This window comes from Aptenodytes forsteri, unplaced genomic scaffold (genome assembly GCF_000699145.1).
Source record: "Aptenodytes forsteri isolate BGI_AS27 unplaced genomic scaffold, ASM69914v1 Scaffold273, whole genome shotgun sequence".
Taxonomy (NCBI): Eukaryota; Metazoa; Chordata; class Aves; order Sphenisciformes; family Spheniscidae; genus Aptenodytes; species Aptenodytes forsteri.
Window position 1 is genome coordinate 3901106 of NW_008795041.1, and position 17673 is coordinate 3918778.

Below are 17673 nucleotides of genomic sequence, written 5' to 3' on the forward strand. Positions count from 1 at the left end.
TGCAGGACGCCACTTGTCACCAACCTCCATCTGGACATTGAGGCATTGACCACTACTCTCTGCATGTGACCATCCAGCCAACTCCTTATCCATTGAACAGTCCACCCATCAAATCCATACCTCTCCAGCTTAGAGAGAAGGGTGTTGTGGGGGATCGTGTCAAAGGCCTTACAGAGGTCCAGAGAGACGACATCTGTAGCCCTTCCCTTGTCCACTGATGTAGTCACTCCATCATAGAAGGCCACTAGGTTAGTCAGGCAGGACTTGCCCTTGGTGAAGCCATGCTGGCTGGCTTGAATCACCTCCCCGGCCTCCATGTGCCTTAGCATAGCTTCTAGGAGGATCTGTTCCATGATCTTCCCAGGCACAGAGGTGAGACTGATTGCCCACATCAGGTCCTCAGCACCAGCTGGATCTCTTCCTATGGCACTGAACTTCTTGTACGTGTAGGTATAGTATCCAGAAAGCTACAGTTGGCACCAAAAATTCCTTTCCCCTCTTCACAAGGAAACAAAATCACAACCACAGTGAACTGTGGGTTTCCCAGGCAAGTGCTTTTGAGTCTCTGATGTATGAGTGAGATCATAAATTATCCAACTACTAAACCACAAACAGAGAGGTTTAACCTGATTTCTCCCGAATAGCAATTAACTTAAAATTATCCTACAAAAACACCAATGACATTTCACATCGGGTTGGGGTATGTCATTAAGAGAACATTGCACATGTACTGGCATATTTGCTGGCTTACATGAAAACCCCCAGAAATAGATATCTACCTTTTGTCTTTATTTTAGATCATAAGGTCACTGGCTTAGGCACTACATCATTGTGATACGAGAAGATTGGAAATCCCCATCCTGTTTATGACTTGTATTTGCTACTGCTAATCAATTCAGCAACATCATCTCCCTCTGTATTTATTTCATGAAAGCTAAGCGTGCTGGTCCACACATTTGGCAATTAGGGATTTTCATCTCTAGTTAAGTTATGCACTGTTACTGAAGTGCCTCACAAGGACAGTCAGCCTTAGTAATATATAACCTCCTACAATACATAATGGCATTACTTCAATGTGAAGTATCTAGAGTTGTTAAAATATTTCTTTTAATTTTAAATCAAACCATACAAGTTGAACTGCATATTTTAAGTCAAGTATAAGCTCTGCTTCTGTGACCTTAGATTTATCTATATCATTTGGTAATTTTATTTACTTTTTTTTCTATATAAATAACAGGAGTTACAGCTAGTTTTCATGTAGCCAGGTACTAATTAGTGCTCCCAAGGACAGAGTTCAGGTGAATGTCACCCCTTAACTCAGTACCTCCTCAGGGAAGTTTAGTTGTTAATGTAGTCTCAGAGAAGTACGAGTAGTATGTAGCACACACAAATTACATAATTATGTAATTGTGCAAGGCTTGAGTAGCAAATGACACCTGCATGATATGTCATCCATAAAAGAAAAAATATTACTACCAAGCCTTGTGGAAAAGGGTTTCCTGCCTTTACAGGAACTAAATTTGGATGCCTAATCAAACACCAAAGCAGCCATTATCTGATTCTGTTTATCATCTAAGCAGGAAATATTTGCACCTGTCTGCCAAAGAATATCATAATTTCCAAAGGAGTGGGTGGAAGCCAGTGATATACTGGGAGGGATTAGGAAATCCATGAGCTGGATGGGAAAGTCTTTGATTCTGAATGGAAACAGAAGGAGAGCCTGGCACATCAGGGTCAGCAGGCTTCTACCAGCGAGGACTTTAAGGACATGCTGCGTAGGCCGTATTTGAGTCCTTGCCCACGCATATTAGATCCACCTTGCCAACAGAAGGAGTTCCACAGGGTCTCCTGGATTTGATACAAGGATAAACCCAGTCTTGGGTTTCCTGTGTTCCAGTTGTCTACATTTTTATAAAGGTCTGTGACTGTGTTACTTAATTTTGACATTGCAAATGTATACTTACTTTCCTTTTATTTGTGTCATTCCATTCCTACTGGCATAGCAATCTTTAAGAGGAGGACACTGGAGTGCTCTAACAAAGCCCACCATTGCAATACAATCCTCCAGGCTATCTGTAAAGCAGCAGGGTGCACTCCATTTTAATGCAAGGGCCACCTTGGGAGCTGGTAATGCAAGAACCTATGTGGAAGAGGCCTCTTTCGCTGGCCAGCAACATAGGACTAACCCTGGGAAGTTGTAGGAAAGTGAGAAGCAAATGGTATATGCCTGAACATTGAAGGTCCTCCAGGAGTTCTTAAGAACAGCAAAGCCGAGGCAGGACTTCTGCCTGTCTGTCATTTAACTTGAAACATAGCTTTTCCCTGACAACACAAGACCAAGTTGCAGTGCTTTGGAGATTCAATGTACATTTGCTTTGTTTGCTTTCTCTTTATTTGGAGAATATAAATGAGGGTAGAAAAAAGACAAAATTTTCAGAAGAAATCTTGTTCACAAGGCAGGGAGCAAGCATCTGGAATAGAAAAACCTTTTCTTGATAAAGGACAGGGTGGCATTACAGAACCATGAACAGAGAAGCACTATGTAAAACGAACTAAAAAAAGCCTGATGGGCCAGTCAGGTGTATAAGCATGTAGACATCAGAAACCAGTTTATACAGAAGCAGTGATGGCATTAAGAAACTTCTCAGAGAACTTGGAACATAGCTAATATGTTACTGATGAAAGGCAGGTACAAAGTTCACTCCAGACTGGGACAACTGACTGAACTTTTGCTTTTCCGATGAAGAAAGCCTACTGGTGGCAAAGCAGGAGTAATTTCAAGTCTAGTGGTGCAGAAGCAGGGAGCAGAGGAAGTTGCTTATGAGAGGTATTTGGAATTGCCAAAGAACATTAGGACTGATTGGGAGGTAAGGCTGAAATAAGTAGCTGTGGGGCAGCTGAATGGCCATATCCCATGAGGAGTATTGGTCATGCTCATGTTACAGAGAAGGCTGCTATACTGAGGAATAACTTACCTTTTTTCAAAGAGTGCAAAATGTTCACAAGGTAATAGAAGGCTCCAAGATGTATATTATCTACAGCAAGAGTGGAAAGCTTAGACCACTTCAGCACTATACTACAAGAGAATGTTATATAATCTGTGTAAAGAAGCTTTGCAGTGAATATTTGTCATCTTTTGAGAGATGCAGTGCCAAACCACTAGAACTTCTAGAAAAAGAATGAGAGGTTCATGGAAATATCTGTTAAACTTGCCAGCTCTGCTAAGTGGACAGAGTGTAAGGAGAGCCTGATTTACACAAGGAGATCATAACAGGCTCAAAGCCAGCTTTCAGCAGCAGGGGAAAAAATGAACACCTCAGTGGGAGCCCAGAAAAAAGGCAAGAGAAAATGTGCCTGCTGAGGTCAGGATTTAGGGCTCATTCACAGACCACAAGAAGAAACTAAGAATATCGAGACCTGTGCAGCTGAACTCCAACATTCAACACCTTTTGCTATTCTGAAGCTGAAACTTTCCCAGCAGATGCTGGGAAATCCTGCCAATTTATGTAGTGGTTTTGTGAGGTGGGCAGATGTGCCCATTATAAAACCATTGGCTTGTACATAGCATTTCTGTACAGCTTAGTTACTACCAGCATGTCTATTCCCCTATTTCTGTTCCCACTTATTTTGTTCTTTGTAGTGGATGAAGCACAAACACAGAGACCCAGCAATTAAACTGTCATTCACAAAGCCTGGAATTGAAGCACATCTTTCCAACTGGGGCATCTGTGCCTGTATTCGCATTATAGCTAGATCCTTCACTGTTTCTTTTTCAGTGGTTTCACAGTCGCCTCAGGGCTTATTTCATAGCCAAGCTGCTCTTTAGTTCCCTTTGAGTAACCTCTTCTGCTGAAGAATTTCCTCCGTCCTACAGTTAAAAAGCTCCACAGGACAGTCTCATTTAGCGCCCTTGTGTGGTAAGCTCCAAGCGGTCAAGGGATACATGTCTTTAAACGTGTACACCTACCTGGAAACTATGGGAAGACTGTATCTGCGCAAATAATACATGCTCACAGCACCAGACATGTCTGTCAGACAGCAGCAAAAGCAGGCTGTGGGGTGAAGGCAGGAAGCACTGGGGCAGTGGGGCAGGACGGGGCAGGGACCTCCCCCCACAGCCCCATCCCACCACAGCCAGAGTTGGCAAGCAGAGTTGGGCCAGGAAGAGCAACCAGGGCCTGCCGCAGACCTGGGACAGCCAGGCATGGCCAAGGGAATGGGATGGCTGCAGAGCCAAGACAAGGAGGCAAGAGCAGGTGAGGGCAGGCACAGGCAGGGCTGCAGTGTGGCTCATGCAGGGACCCAGTGCCAGGGACGGAGCTGCACCGCAGCTCCTGAGCTAAGGGGTGGTCTCCAGAGGAGGCTTCTCACAGCTCCTCCTCACGACAGGGCTGTTTCCCCAGCCATGGCCGACCCCTGGTTGCACAGCAGCATCACATCAGAGCTTGATGGCCTTGAGCACAGGCAGCCAAACACCAGGGGAGGGAGGAGGAGGCTGCAGCAACATCTGGTGTGCTCAGGGCCCGGGCACACACGTCACTTTCAAGACCCTTGGGTAAGGACTCCATTGACTATGTAGTTTTACATATCACTGAGTACAGTGGGACCCAGTTGGTCACAGCTTTTAGGCATTATGACAGGATAAACGTTAAAAAACAACCATGATACACATTTAAACTGCATGTGCATATTCAAGAATTAACAGAGAATGGGTGATTCCAAGGTGCACATAGCTTCCTACAGTATTCATATAAGGTCAGATGTTAAGTGCACTATCTAGCACCGCCAGTAAGGAACAAGAAAGCTCAGAGAATTGTATTTCCTTCCCAGATCCTTCTTTGCTTAGTAGATCTGTTGTCCGTGTCCTTAATCTCATAGCTCCCATCTTAAGCAACTGCAAAAAGGGAAGGAAGCAGCAATCCACCTTGACAGAAGAGAGTGTTTTAAAAACCTGCATGCATATTTCAATGTAATCGAACACAGAATAATATTATATTCGGTTAAGCTGATCAAGAAACTGCAGGAAACAAGATACAAAAAAGAAAAAAAAGAGAATTGTATTTCCTTCCCAGATCCTTCTTTGCTTAGTAGATCTGTTGTCCGTGTCCTTAATCTCATAGCTCCCATCTTAAGCAACTGCAAAAAGGGAAGGAAGCAGCAATCCACCTTGAAGCAGAAGAGAGTGTTTTAAAAACCTGCATGCATATTTCAATGTAATCGAACACAGAATAATTATATATTCGGTTAAGCTGATCAAGAAACTGCAGGAAACAAGATACAAAAAAGAAAAAAAAGAGAAAGACACAAATTCTGATATTCTGATATGATTTTTGGTATCTTTGGTATTGCGATACACCTGTCTGAATGAATGCAGAGAAAGACAAACTCCATCTGTCTACATTGAGTTGCACAGACGTCAGCCATACATTGCCCAAAAGCCACACGCTTGCATAGTAGGTAGGGCTGCACATCAGTTTGCACTTTGGAGCTGAGCACATTGGTTTGCCACCACAAAAATGTGGTGATCCAGCCTCTTGGCCAGAGCTGCCTTATGTCCCATCAACCCTGACAGCACCTGAGAAGACCTGCCCAGTCTTCCCCTACCCTAATGAAATTTATCCTTGTGTAGAAAGCCACCATGAATCTTTACCTTTCTTAGTTTCTCAAGCTATGATTAGATGATTTATTCCCCTCGCACTGACCTTCTGCTTTTGAGTGAATTTTGCCTCTGTTGCTTGATAAGAAAAGTCTTTTCCATATGTAACAAGTTTTCATTAATCCTTTTTACTGCAGTGTCCTTTCAAAATCACAGGCCCCAGCATATCTCCAGTTAACACCTGGTGACAGCTTTTTTAAAATCTTGGGATGTTTCAGTATTCAAGAGTTGACTGGCCAAAGAGGACAAAGATACTGGCATTACGGCACAAATAAAGGCGGCAGGTCAGGTCAGAGATGGATGAGGACTGCGTCCTTCAGGCTAGATAGGGAAGTAAAGGAGAGGGAACACAGGCAGAGAGAAATTGAAGGGCAGATGGGGAATAAGCGATAGGAAGACAGGGAGAAAGGATGGATGATCCTGAAGTTCCTAAAACCTTACATATTTCTTGCGGCTTAGCAGTATTCAGCCAGAAGCAGGAGCTAATTTTATTTAAAAAGGCTCTATCTCAGCATTACAGAAATAGACTGGTCTCTGACTGGCATTACATTAATCAGCCCCATTATCGCTATTATAAGAAAACTATCTCTATAGATATATAGGGTAAGGCTATAGACATGTAGAATATGGCTTTAGCAGAGCGTGATCAGGGACTACTGAAATGGCTAATTTTCTAACAGCGTTGGAGCTATTCCTGTATTTATCCATTCCACTTAGCTCTGTGCCCCGCTCCTCAGAAGACCAGCCTCTGCCACATCCCGACACAACAGATGTCTCGCAAGATCTGCTCATTGGTGACACAGCATTGCACATACCAGGTGCAGAACAAGAGATGATATCAAGCAGTTTCTTAGTTATCTTTGCTTGCGCAAAGTCTGTAAAGGAACATTGATGAAGCTAATTAATTGGAGGCAATTAATTGCAGGTATCTGAACAAAGAAAAAATGTACAAAGTGAAACAGAGCGACTTTGGATGTGGTCATATCTTTTTCTACCTTGTCTTGATAATTCGTATTGAGTTACACATTTGACATCAGGGGAGGGATTCAGGTTGATGTGAAGACATTTACACTTAGGCATCCACATATAAATGTCTAAACTCTATTTTTAGTTAGTGGATGCTAAGGAGCTCCTTAGGAAGAGCTCATTTGGACACCTGCCTGGGATTCAGATGCCTAAATACAGGCACCTCGTGTCATTTGGGTGCCATGGAGCCCCCAGTCCGCCCCTATCTCATGCTCCAGGCAGTGCAGAATGCCTCCTGGCCCCCTCTGACACCAGCCAGCCCCAGGCAGATATCTGGGGGACTTTTAGGCATCTCAGAGGGCCCTCAGAGCTACCTGTGGGCAACTGATGACTGTTCTTAATGGCCTTGCAGCTGCCCTGGCCCTTAGGCTGGGTTGACTGGATCTCCGTCGTCAGGAAGGAGAGCTTAGACTCTCATGTGCTTGCTGACATGTAGACACTGAAGCTCATGTGTCTCAATCCCACCCTTGGGAGAGGCCTGGTTATGAAAGATGGGGTACACAGGCAGTGTTTATATTATATCTCATTTTTTATCTCTAATCTTTTACTAGCTTTCATATGATAACAACAACTAATTTCTGATACTGTTCTTCAGTAACACAATTTTTAAATTATCTAATGCTATTTATTAACTTATTAAGGTAGCATTTAATCACTACTGTCACATGGTGCCTCCCCCTTACATTTTTTGTTCTAAACAGCTACCGAATAAACTACATTTTAAAAAACAAAACAGAAAAATCAAATGCAGAAATTATTTTGACTATCTAAAATAACTTACTGTATCTGTTTTCATTAATATAGAGTGGTTTTGTGCTTAAATATGCACACAAGCCATGCTGTGGAAGGTAGACGGTTTCTGTCAGCTGAAGTTCCAGTTGTGTAAATGTGGTCATTTACTGGATCTTTATCAAATCCACTAACTTTTTCTTTGATTAAAAAAAAAAATTCTGTCTTTGCACACAATTTATTTGTATTTATGAGTACAGTTGTTTTATAAATGAGCTCTCCACATGTGTCTCCATTAAGGTTTTAGTTCAGATCAGAAGCCAAATCTCCCAGTTTTTCCCAATTACCATGCCTTGGTTTGCACTGGGGATCAGTCTCAGGGTGCAAGGATTGGATTCCCTTCAGGTGAAACTAAGCTGGAAGATGAGCTTCAGGAATGCACGTACTGCTCTCCAACTCCTAACACTCCTTCAGTCCCCTCCACATGTGTCTCCATTAAGGTTTTAGTTCAGATCAGAAGCCAAATCTCCCAGTTTTTCCCAATTACCATGCCTTGGTTTGCACTGGGGATCAGTCTCAGGGTGCAAGGATTGGATTCCCTTCAGGTGAAACTAAGCTGGAAGATGAGCTTCAGGAATGCACGTACTGCTCTCCAACTCCTAACACTCCTTCAGTCCCTGGGATCAGAGTAGAGCTAGTCTAAGGTTAAATTAATCTGCAATCAGGTACAATGTGTACATCAGATCCTCAGCACCAAATGGATCCCTCTACAGATCCAGTCCTGTTGAGCTGCAGTATTTGCTAAGGTAGATGCAGGCTCAGAAAGCTAGAGCATTAGGTCCTTAAATCAGCAGAAACCTCTTCACATTTTAGTAGCATCCAGCAATGCAAACAAAGTTGTCCAAAATACCCTCTCTATAGCATTTACAGCCTTTGAAGTGTATTGGTCAATACCGATTGCCTATCTGAAATACTTCTATAGCATCTTTTAAAACAAAGCCATCCTTCATGTTTTCTGTCAAAATACATGGTAGGTTTGAAATTGCTTTTAGTCCCATTTTTCAGTTAAGGAATTAAACTATGCCCAATCCTTCCCAAAAGCAGGCACATGGGTTCCACACAACAAGCTGCTGTCCAAACTACAGGATTATTTTTCTTCATTATTTGTATTACCCCCTTTTTTTCTTTTTCTTTTTTTTAATACTGTGTAAAGGATCATATAGGATGCTGCCTAACTCTTAGGGACAGGACAAAGCATCATGATGAGGAGGATATGTGATGATTTCTGTTATGGAATTTCCTCTTATGGAATTTCCTCCAACATATTTTATCCTAGACCCGGTCAGAGACAAGATACTAGACAAAAAGAATCACTGCTCTAATCCAGTATGACAATTTCTGGCAATCAAAAGGAAACCTTTTATGGCAGCAATGCTAGTAGTTTTAAAAATGCTTGCAAATGAACTCTTACTTTCTGAATCCTAGATCTTAGTGGAATCTGTGTTATGGTACCACGGCTGAACACATGCCGACTTCCAAGTCTTGATCTTCTGTTGATGTCTTCTGATTTCAGTTCTATTCCAGGTAACCTTCAACATACCTTAATTTCCCTGTTTCTTTATTTCTTTGTGTGTGTACTGTGTATCCCCCCACGCATGGATCTATGTGATTCTAAATTATCACCTTTCTTCTTCAAGTAATCTGGTCACATTCAGTGCTGATACGTACTGCATTCTTTTCAGAGGATTAATTTGACCTCCAAATGGCCTGTCTCTGTCACTCAAAGATATCTGACACTCATTTTGCTTCTGGATTCTCCTTTGCTACTTACAAGTCTAAAGATGTAGACATCCACACACAAATATGTATATATGTATGTATGTATGTATGTGTGTGTACACTTATATACACATACACATACACCCCCCTTTTCTTTCTACACATTGTTCTCCTGACATCTGCAAAAGGTTGCTTTCCTCACACAAATAGTATATATGTATGTATGTATGTATGTGTGTGTACACTTATATACACATACACATACACCCCCCTTTTCTTTCTACACATTGTTCTCCTGACATCTGCAAAAGGTTGCTTTCCTATATATCTATCCAGGTGGGTCTCCATCTCTTCTCCAAAAACTCTCTCTCTACCTCTCACCTACATGATTTTTTTCAACTTCTTCCGTCTCTATAGCAAATGATTTTCTAGTCTGAACTTTACCACTCTTCTGGCTGTCCATGGACATCACTAATCGTGACGGCTTTTCCTCTTGATCTACACTCTCATTGCATGTTTCAAAATCAGTAGATTAAGACTGTACACATGATGGGGGATTACAAAATTAGCATTTGGAGAATCATTTAATTGCTGTTATTCAAAAGCTGTGGTGAAACAGGGGACTACAAAAGAAGCAAGCAGGGAGACCTTCCAAAGAACAAAAAATTCAGGTTTATCTAAGTGTTACTGTACAGGAAATCAGCAGCATGCACAGTAGAGAATCAAACAAACATCAAGATGAATACGTTGTACGAATCATGAAATATTAACAAATAAATAATGCATAGCATCTTGATAGCTTTTTTGGCAGAACTATAAACTACATGGTTGATGGAACAGGATATAAATACAAGACTTGGATTTTAATAAGGCATTTGAAATATTTTGAAATACTCTTAAATTCATGGGTTTGGAGATACCCAGGGTACCATACTTTACCTACCTGTAATATAACACTGAGACACCTGACATGGTATTTCCACTACCCTTCCCTTTGACACTGTCTTCACATTTGGGAAAATGAAGGGGATGCGTGTTAGTTTTATGAAGAAGAATATTACTTTTGCTCGGGGATGGGACAGCAATCTTTTCTCTCAAAAACTGGCCTGAGAGATCTCCATTATTTACAGTTCCGCCTTCAAGGCTGCAGAACCCACTGTTCAAGCACCACTGAAGGTCAACAAGTGCTGGAAAGAATTGTTAACTAACTTCAGTTCCAAACGAGGAGCATAGCAGGGAAACCTGTTGAGCAACCACATAGCCTGTCTTCTTGACTAAGGCTCTGGAGAGAGACTTAGGAGATTGAAAAAGAGCAGCAAACTGAGCCAAAATCTACTGTTTGTAATGTGGGGATCATTATGTGACTTGACCTCATAAAGTCCAGACAATAATCAATTTCTTAGTTCATGGGAGGAGCCCACCAAAGAGCAACACAAATACCTAAGGCGATGCACTAAGGAGCCCGGTGATACTGCCTAGAAACGTTGAAGGAGATATATATTGGAAAAATGCAGAAGAGCATATCTAATGAATCACATACTGCAACATAGATATTCTGTGGGAGAAAGAAAACAGAAAGGTAGCAATGCTGAACAAGATCTAAGGAGTATACACAGGAAGAAAGATCAGAACTGGGATTGTGGTACTCAGTAAAATCAAAAAATAATGCAAAACTAACAGCCAGTGCAATCTGCAGCTCTTTTATTAGATGCTCCACGGTGTGCAGTCTGTAAAATAGAGTTAGGGAGCAGGGAGGCACCAGGGCCACCAGTGGTCCCATGAGCTTACCCAAGGGGACCTGGGAAATGGAAAGGGTTGGGTGGTCCTTCCTGATAGCACATTCCTGAAAGCACACCCCAAACACCCCCGTCTGGCTACCTCCATGCCAGGATGTATTGGAAGGAGTTCAGACAAAAGCAAGACAAATGACAAAGAGCTGGAGGGAATGACTTCAAAGAAAAGATTAAATGAGCTAAAATATGCATAGCATGGCTAAGGAACAGCTGTAAGTCAGAAGACAGGGAATACAGTAACTGCCAGCCATTCTCAGAGGTGCAAATGAAGAGCTCCCTCGCTGAGAGCAAATAGGGAGGAGGAAGAATTCGTCATCTTATTAATATTCTTTTGCTTCGATTTTTGCTTGGTACATGGTAGCTTTACCATATCATCATGGACTGCCAGCAGCATGAAAGAGGCAAGCACTGAAAAAAAGCCCTCTCCCTACCAGTGCACTTTGAATTCTGTTTTATAATTCATTTGATTGCCTCCTCTCCTCTCTTACTGTTCATCATTACACAGGGCTAAGGAACCAGCTCTCTCTGAAACCAAGAATATTGCAATAGGGCATGTTCAAAATAATTTATGAACATTTCCAGTATTGCTACAGGTTTCTCCTTCTTCTATGCCTTGTTATTGCAGTCTAACAGCCTTAGACTTCCTTGGACTCATATCATTTCAATGAAATGAAATCACAATTTCTGAGCATGAGATTTCGTCCTCCCATCTGTTTGTTTTTTTTTTCCTATTGTGTCTTCAGGTGACGTGCAGAGAGATCTGAAAACAGACACACAAGTCTCACCTCTCAGGAGGGATATGCCTTGCCCTGGCATCATTTCCCTGTTTAGGTAGATTTTGGCTAATCAGGGAGGGCAGAGACTCCAACTGTGCTCTCCGGCAGCACAGAATTTGTGCCTAGGACAGTTCTTTCCATATTATTCTCCCCTATCTTCAAATGCTATTTTTTCAACAGCCACCTTTGTACTGTTTTCTTTCTGTTAGATTCTTTGTTGATTACTAATGATGGTATGCTTTTCCCAGGAAGCATTTTTTTCTAGTAAATCTTTTGAGGATGGCACTCTCACTATACCTTTTCTTCCCTCTTACCCTTTACTCACTGGTGTAATTTGTATAGCTCCTTCTGTGTTATCCTTAACATCAGGAGGTCAATACCTAGACTGCCTTTAATCATACAAGTGAATGCTTAGCACTGGGGAAACTTTTCTTGGAGCATGAAAGACTGATGTTCTTTCAAGCAATAACATTAACCCCTGTTGACATGAAAGAGAAAGAGTAGTTTTGCTAACAAGTGTTTTAAAAGTATGAGTTAGGAGCGTCTCATCCTTTATGTTCAGAAGCCATTTGACCAAGAACTGGAAGAAATGAAAGAAATATCACTGAATTACAGAAGTTACAGATGTGCAAAGCTCACATACTGGGAGTTGCTTCGTCTGCTCTACTCTCTACTCTTCTCATCATGGAAGAGCTCCCTACGTGACCATTTGCTTTGCCTTTCAGGTCATAAATTCATTTCCATTCACAATGCAAAAAAGGAGTAACACAAACCAGGATGTGAAAAACTACATTTTAAACCAAAATAAGCCTGTGGAACCTATGACAGGTTGAAAATTTTAAAACTGAACAGCTTTCACTGGAGTTAGCAGCTTGAGTGGTATGAGAATATTCATAGGAATGTGTTGATTTTGATGAAAGTTCCCCATATAAAATTGGTTTTGAGTAAGCTATTATGAGAGCGGAATGTTGTATTTTGGCAAAGTAAAGCATTCTGGTTTTCTTTTTTTGTATAGAAACCTCTGTGTGATATGTAATTATACTTCTATGCAATATCATGCATATATAATAATAAAAAATCATATTTCACATTGCGATTTTTTACATTGTCAAAACTGGAGGATTCAAAGATGTTAAAGGTGTAGCGATCAGAATACTACATGGGAATTTCTGATTTTTTTATTGTATTTAGAAGTGAAAATAGATGGATTTCCATTTCTTTACAGGATCTGGTTAAACTTTTTTCTTTTCCTTCTTGTTGCTTTCCTGGTGAGCAAGGAATCAAATTTTAAAAGAATAACCTTTTTCCAACCTTTGGCTATAGCTAACAATACTACTTACAGACAGCAGTTTGAAAAGTTACAGTGTAATTGATGTGGCATGAAGCAAATCAAGAGGGTAAAGTTGATATGCAGATATTAACATAATCTGCTCCTCACATTCCAGAGAAGTTTACTTTCTTTCCCAGGATGTCATTTCCTTATAGAAAAATACTTCTACCTTCACAGCACAGTCCTCTCTTGGATGCACAAATGACAGCTTTCACATCCTGAAAGACAGTCTGTAGTCTTCCCTGCTGTCATAGCCTGGACATTTGGAGGAGAAAAAGACAAATGCCCGAGTATTTTTTTTTTTTTTTCACAGAAAGCAGCCAGCCAACAGCAGCTTCTACATGCAGCTGTTTCTACAGACATAGTACATATTTACATCAACTCAGAACCAAAGGCATGAACAAACCTTTTAGCTTCCTAATAACATGTAAACATGCTCAAATCAGTTTTGCATTAGATTACTGATTCCCATTTATTTTACTGCCTGAAAACATTTGAGAGTGGCTCAGAGCAGAACATTTTCTTGTTTTTAATTTATTTAATTGCTTGAATAAGCAGACATAAAAAGAAAAGGGCAAATGAGTTTGTTCTCTGAAGGGATGAATGCACTACTAGCTTTCCAGGGGGGCACTCTATTTTCTCTCTGCAGCACGCACGCTTGTGAAATTACAAAATTGCAGAATAAAGTCAAAGGTTTAGAAACCACCTTATTTGGGCTCACGATTAAGCTTTCAGGTGCCCTTTATGAACACAATCATTTGCCAAATCTGACCATGCACTTGTGAGATGAACCAGTTTTGAAATACCTAGTTTGCCTGTGCGGCACCCAGCAATAAGCAGTCACATCTGTGGTATTCCACTCTCAAAACTAACACAGCGAGAGTTTCTTCTGCTGGTTCAAATAGTCTCTGCATTCAGCATGGGCACCAGTGTGTGAAGGAGAAGGGACAGAGGGATATGAAAAAGGAGTAAAGAAGCCAAAGCAGAAAAGTACTTAATTAGTGTGTGGTGGGGTTTCTCCCTCAGCATCTCTGCTGGATTCCTCCCCGAAGATTATGTAGCCAGACAGAAAGCTCAGCACCACTTGTCCGTATCTCCAGCTGCACTCATGTGGTACATAGGTACTGCAGTCATGCTTGGCTATTTGCTAGCTAGACAAGTCAGAGGAGATCCTATAGGATCTCCTTCCTGACAGCTGCTTTTCAGAAACGGAGCCAATCGTAGTAACAGAAGCCAGCAGATGCAGTAGTTGCTCAGCACATCTGAAATGAGGCCACTTGCATTTAAGAGCTTATAAATGGATTTAGTTTTCTAATTTCAGGACCTAAATTTTGGGGAAAAAAAGTCTAACTGATCATATGGTTTTCGTTTTTAACCTCTCTGTAGATGTGCAGATCTTTAATTTTCAGTGCTGTGTATACACACTATAATCTCTCTATGTATAAACCAGTGAAATGGTCTTCCTATATATAAATTCAATATTCCCTGATCAGTGTATGTACATAGATACACAAGAAAAAACTACCCCACATGCTAGTGCAACCTCATAGATTTCTCTGTTCTTTTATTCAGCAGTACTGGGTTGTTTTTTTTTTTATGCAGTCTTACTCCTTTGACAGTACGTAGCTGTCATGGTTCTGTCTCACAGGTTTCTATACATCAGAGACCAGCTTTAAAACTGTTTTGATAGGTTAAAAGCTGGGATTTTTCCAGGGACAGGAGGAGAGAAGCAGGAATGTGAGAAGTGAAAAAGAGTATTCTTTGACACCCCCTAATATCCTCAGTGCAGATGGCACTGTCTTTTTCAAGTATTTTCTGAGCACAGCAGCCATTGCAAAAGAGTGAAAGCCTGAATGCTGAAAATAGTCTTCTTGGGAGATACATACGTATCTGTATGTACATCTATCCAATACGCACAGCCGAGCATGCACGAGCAGACAAATGTGCAAAACTTACCTTCCCTCTTCTTCCTCCCCCATCCATTCACTAAAATTAATTGCTCCCCAAGATGCTGTAGGCCACATTGTTAATTATTGTCTCTCTCTACTGCACCTGAGGCACCACACTGCTTTAGAAACAGCCTGCAAACAGATGGAGAGCTGCTGGAGATGAATCTGCAGGTATGTGAAAAAATGGATACAGACTTTATGATACTGCAGACTCAGATGGTCTATTAATTTTCAATAATATTCTGGAAAAGAAGGATGTCTCTACATGTTTTTAGGCATAATTTGTTTTCAAAAAAGGAGTTACAAAAGCCAATTACTTTTATTATTTCATCACCATCATTTATGTTTAAGGAATATTTATGGGCAAATATTCCAATTACCACTGCACCAGCCTTGCAGTTTCTTAGATAACCCTGCTCCTTGGCAGCCAGCTGTACATGCACTATGCCTGGTGGTACCAAGGCTGGTTGTCTTGCAGACCAGACTGACACGCCAGCTTGAATTGGATGCTGCATGCAGCCTCTTGCCTGCTGCCTTAACGCCACTGGCTCATCCCCAGCATCTACCCTAACAGTCTGTTTCTGCCATCATGTCACAGAGAGCCGCAGCAGACTGGGGCAAAGCTGTTCCTTACACGCCCAGCCTGCCTCCACCCCACTTGCATGAAGCAATGTCCTGATGCAATCCCAATGAAAATGTTTCACTCTTTGATCCAGCCCAGCAATTAGCAAAAAGTCACAGCAGTAGTTGACACCAACTAGTTTTTCATCTTCAGAGGCTGAGGATCAAAGCTAGTACACCCATAACGGTGAGGCAGGTGTGCCTCTAATGGTGCTCAACGCTGTCCTGTCCTACAGAGGAGGGCACTGCAAAGGCAGACAAAGCACAGGCATCCAGACCTACCTAATGCACACCGTCCCTGCTTCAAACCAGGTAAAAGGGTTTCCCTTTCATAAGTACTTCAATGTGGCCATTTTCTGTGTAAAAGTACCCAAAAGATGTATCCGAAAACCAGAAGCTATTCTAATAGAGCCATTTTACCTTCTTCTAAGGGAAAAATATTGCTGCATTTAGGGAACAGGTGGATTTTCTAAACTGGGAAAAAAGCCTTTCAGACTTGGCCAGAAGTTCAGCTCTGCACATTAGCCAAACTACTTTAGAAAGGCAATGGAAAAGTTACCAATAGATTTATCATATGACTATCCAAAGGGATCCAGATATTTTAGCCAAGAAGCAAGAAAAAGTGAGTTAATTATACCATGACCAGATCTCTGATCCATACAGGAGTGAGGAAGAGCAGGTGATACTCACAATACAAAAGCCACCCCTTCTTTTCCAGTGTTGGTCTCGTGCATATTTTGTGGAGCAGAGTCTACTTGGTAGAGATTGGTACACGATTTGCCATGTGTTACACACGATTTGTCATGTGTTACACAGAATTTGTCATGCTGTTATATGACTGTGTGAAGGGAACTCTGGAACTTGAACACGGTGTAATTTCCTTCAGTACCCAAATGCTGCATATTAGTATTTTGCAATCCAGCAGAGATTTTCAACATCTGCCATCACTTTATGAAATTCTTGATGTATGCAGAAACAACTAAATGCATAAGGCATTGTATATGCTACCATACTTAGAATACTAATACTACCATACAGCTTAGAATACTAAATCTACTGTCTCTCACTCTTTTAAAAAACACATCAAATATAATACTTATGACACTAGGGTCAGCCTATATCATTATCACCTGCCCAGGTTAATAAACAGTATATTTTTGCATGACCTTGGGATTCCTATTCAAGGATTGGAAGTGAAGGATTCTTAATTTGCCTTTCCTCCTGTCATGCAGATGGCACAAAATGTGAAAATTTAAAGCCAGTAGGGTTAGATACTTCTCTAGTTCTCTCTCTCACTCTCCGGGAGCAATATCAAGGCCCCAAGCACTCCATCTGCCTCATGGGTAAGAGGTGGAGGTAAAGGTGGTCCTTGGAGAACCGGCTTCCCCCTGGTGCTGCAGAGGATGAGATGGGTAGCCGGCCAGCGGTGGTGCTTAGCTAGAGCACTGCAGACTTCCTAAAAGCAGTCCTACAAATAATATTAACATTTGATCAGAAAAAGACAACCTATTCCAACACTATTTTAGATTCTTTTCTTTCTGCACTGAATCTTTTGTTTTATTTCAGACAACGGTTCTCCGGTATAATGCAATTGTCTTCAATGAATTGCTTTTCCTGGCTGTCACTCTCATTCTACCAAAAATTCAGGGTGATTTGTAGCAGGGTGTCCTGGTTTCGGCAGGGATAGAGTTAATTTCCTTCCTAGTAGCTGGTACAGTGCTGGGTTTTGGATTTAGGATGAGAACAAAGTTGATAATGCACCGATGTTTTAGTTGTTGCTAGGTAGTGCTTACACTAGCCAAGGACTTTTCAGCTTCCCATGCTCTACCGACTGAGAAGGCTGGAGGTGCACAAGAAGCTGGGAGGAGGCACGGCCAAACTGGCCAAAGAAACATTCCATACCATGTGACGTCATGCTCAGTACATAAACTGGGGAAAGCTGGCCGGGGGGGCCGCTGCTCGGGGACTGGCTGGGCATCGGTCGGCGGGTGGTGAGCAATTGTACTGTGCATCA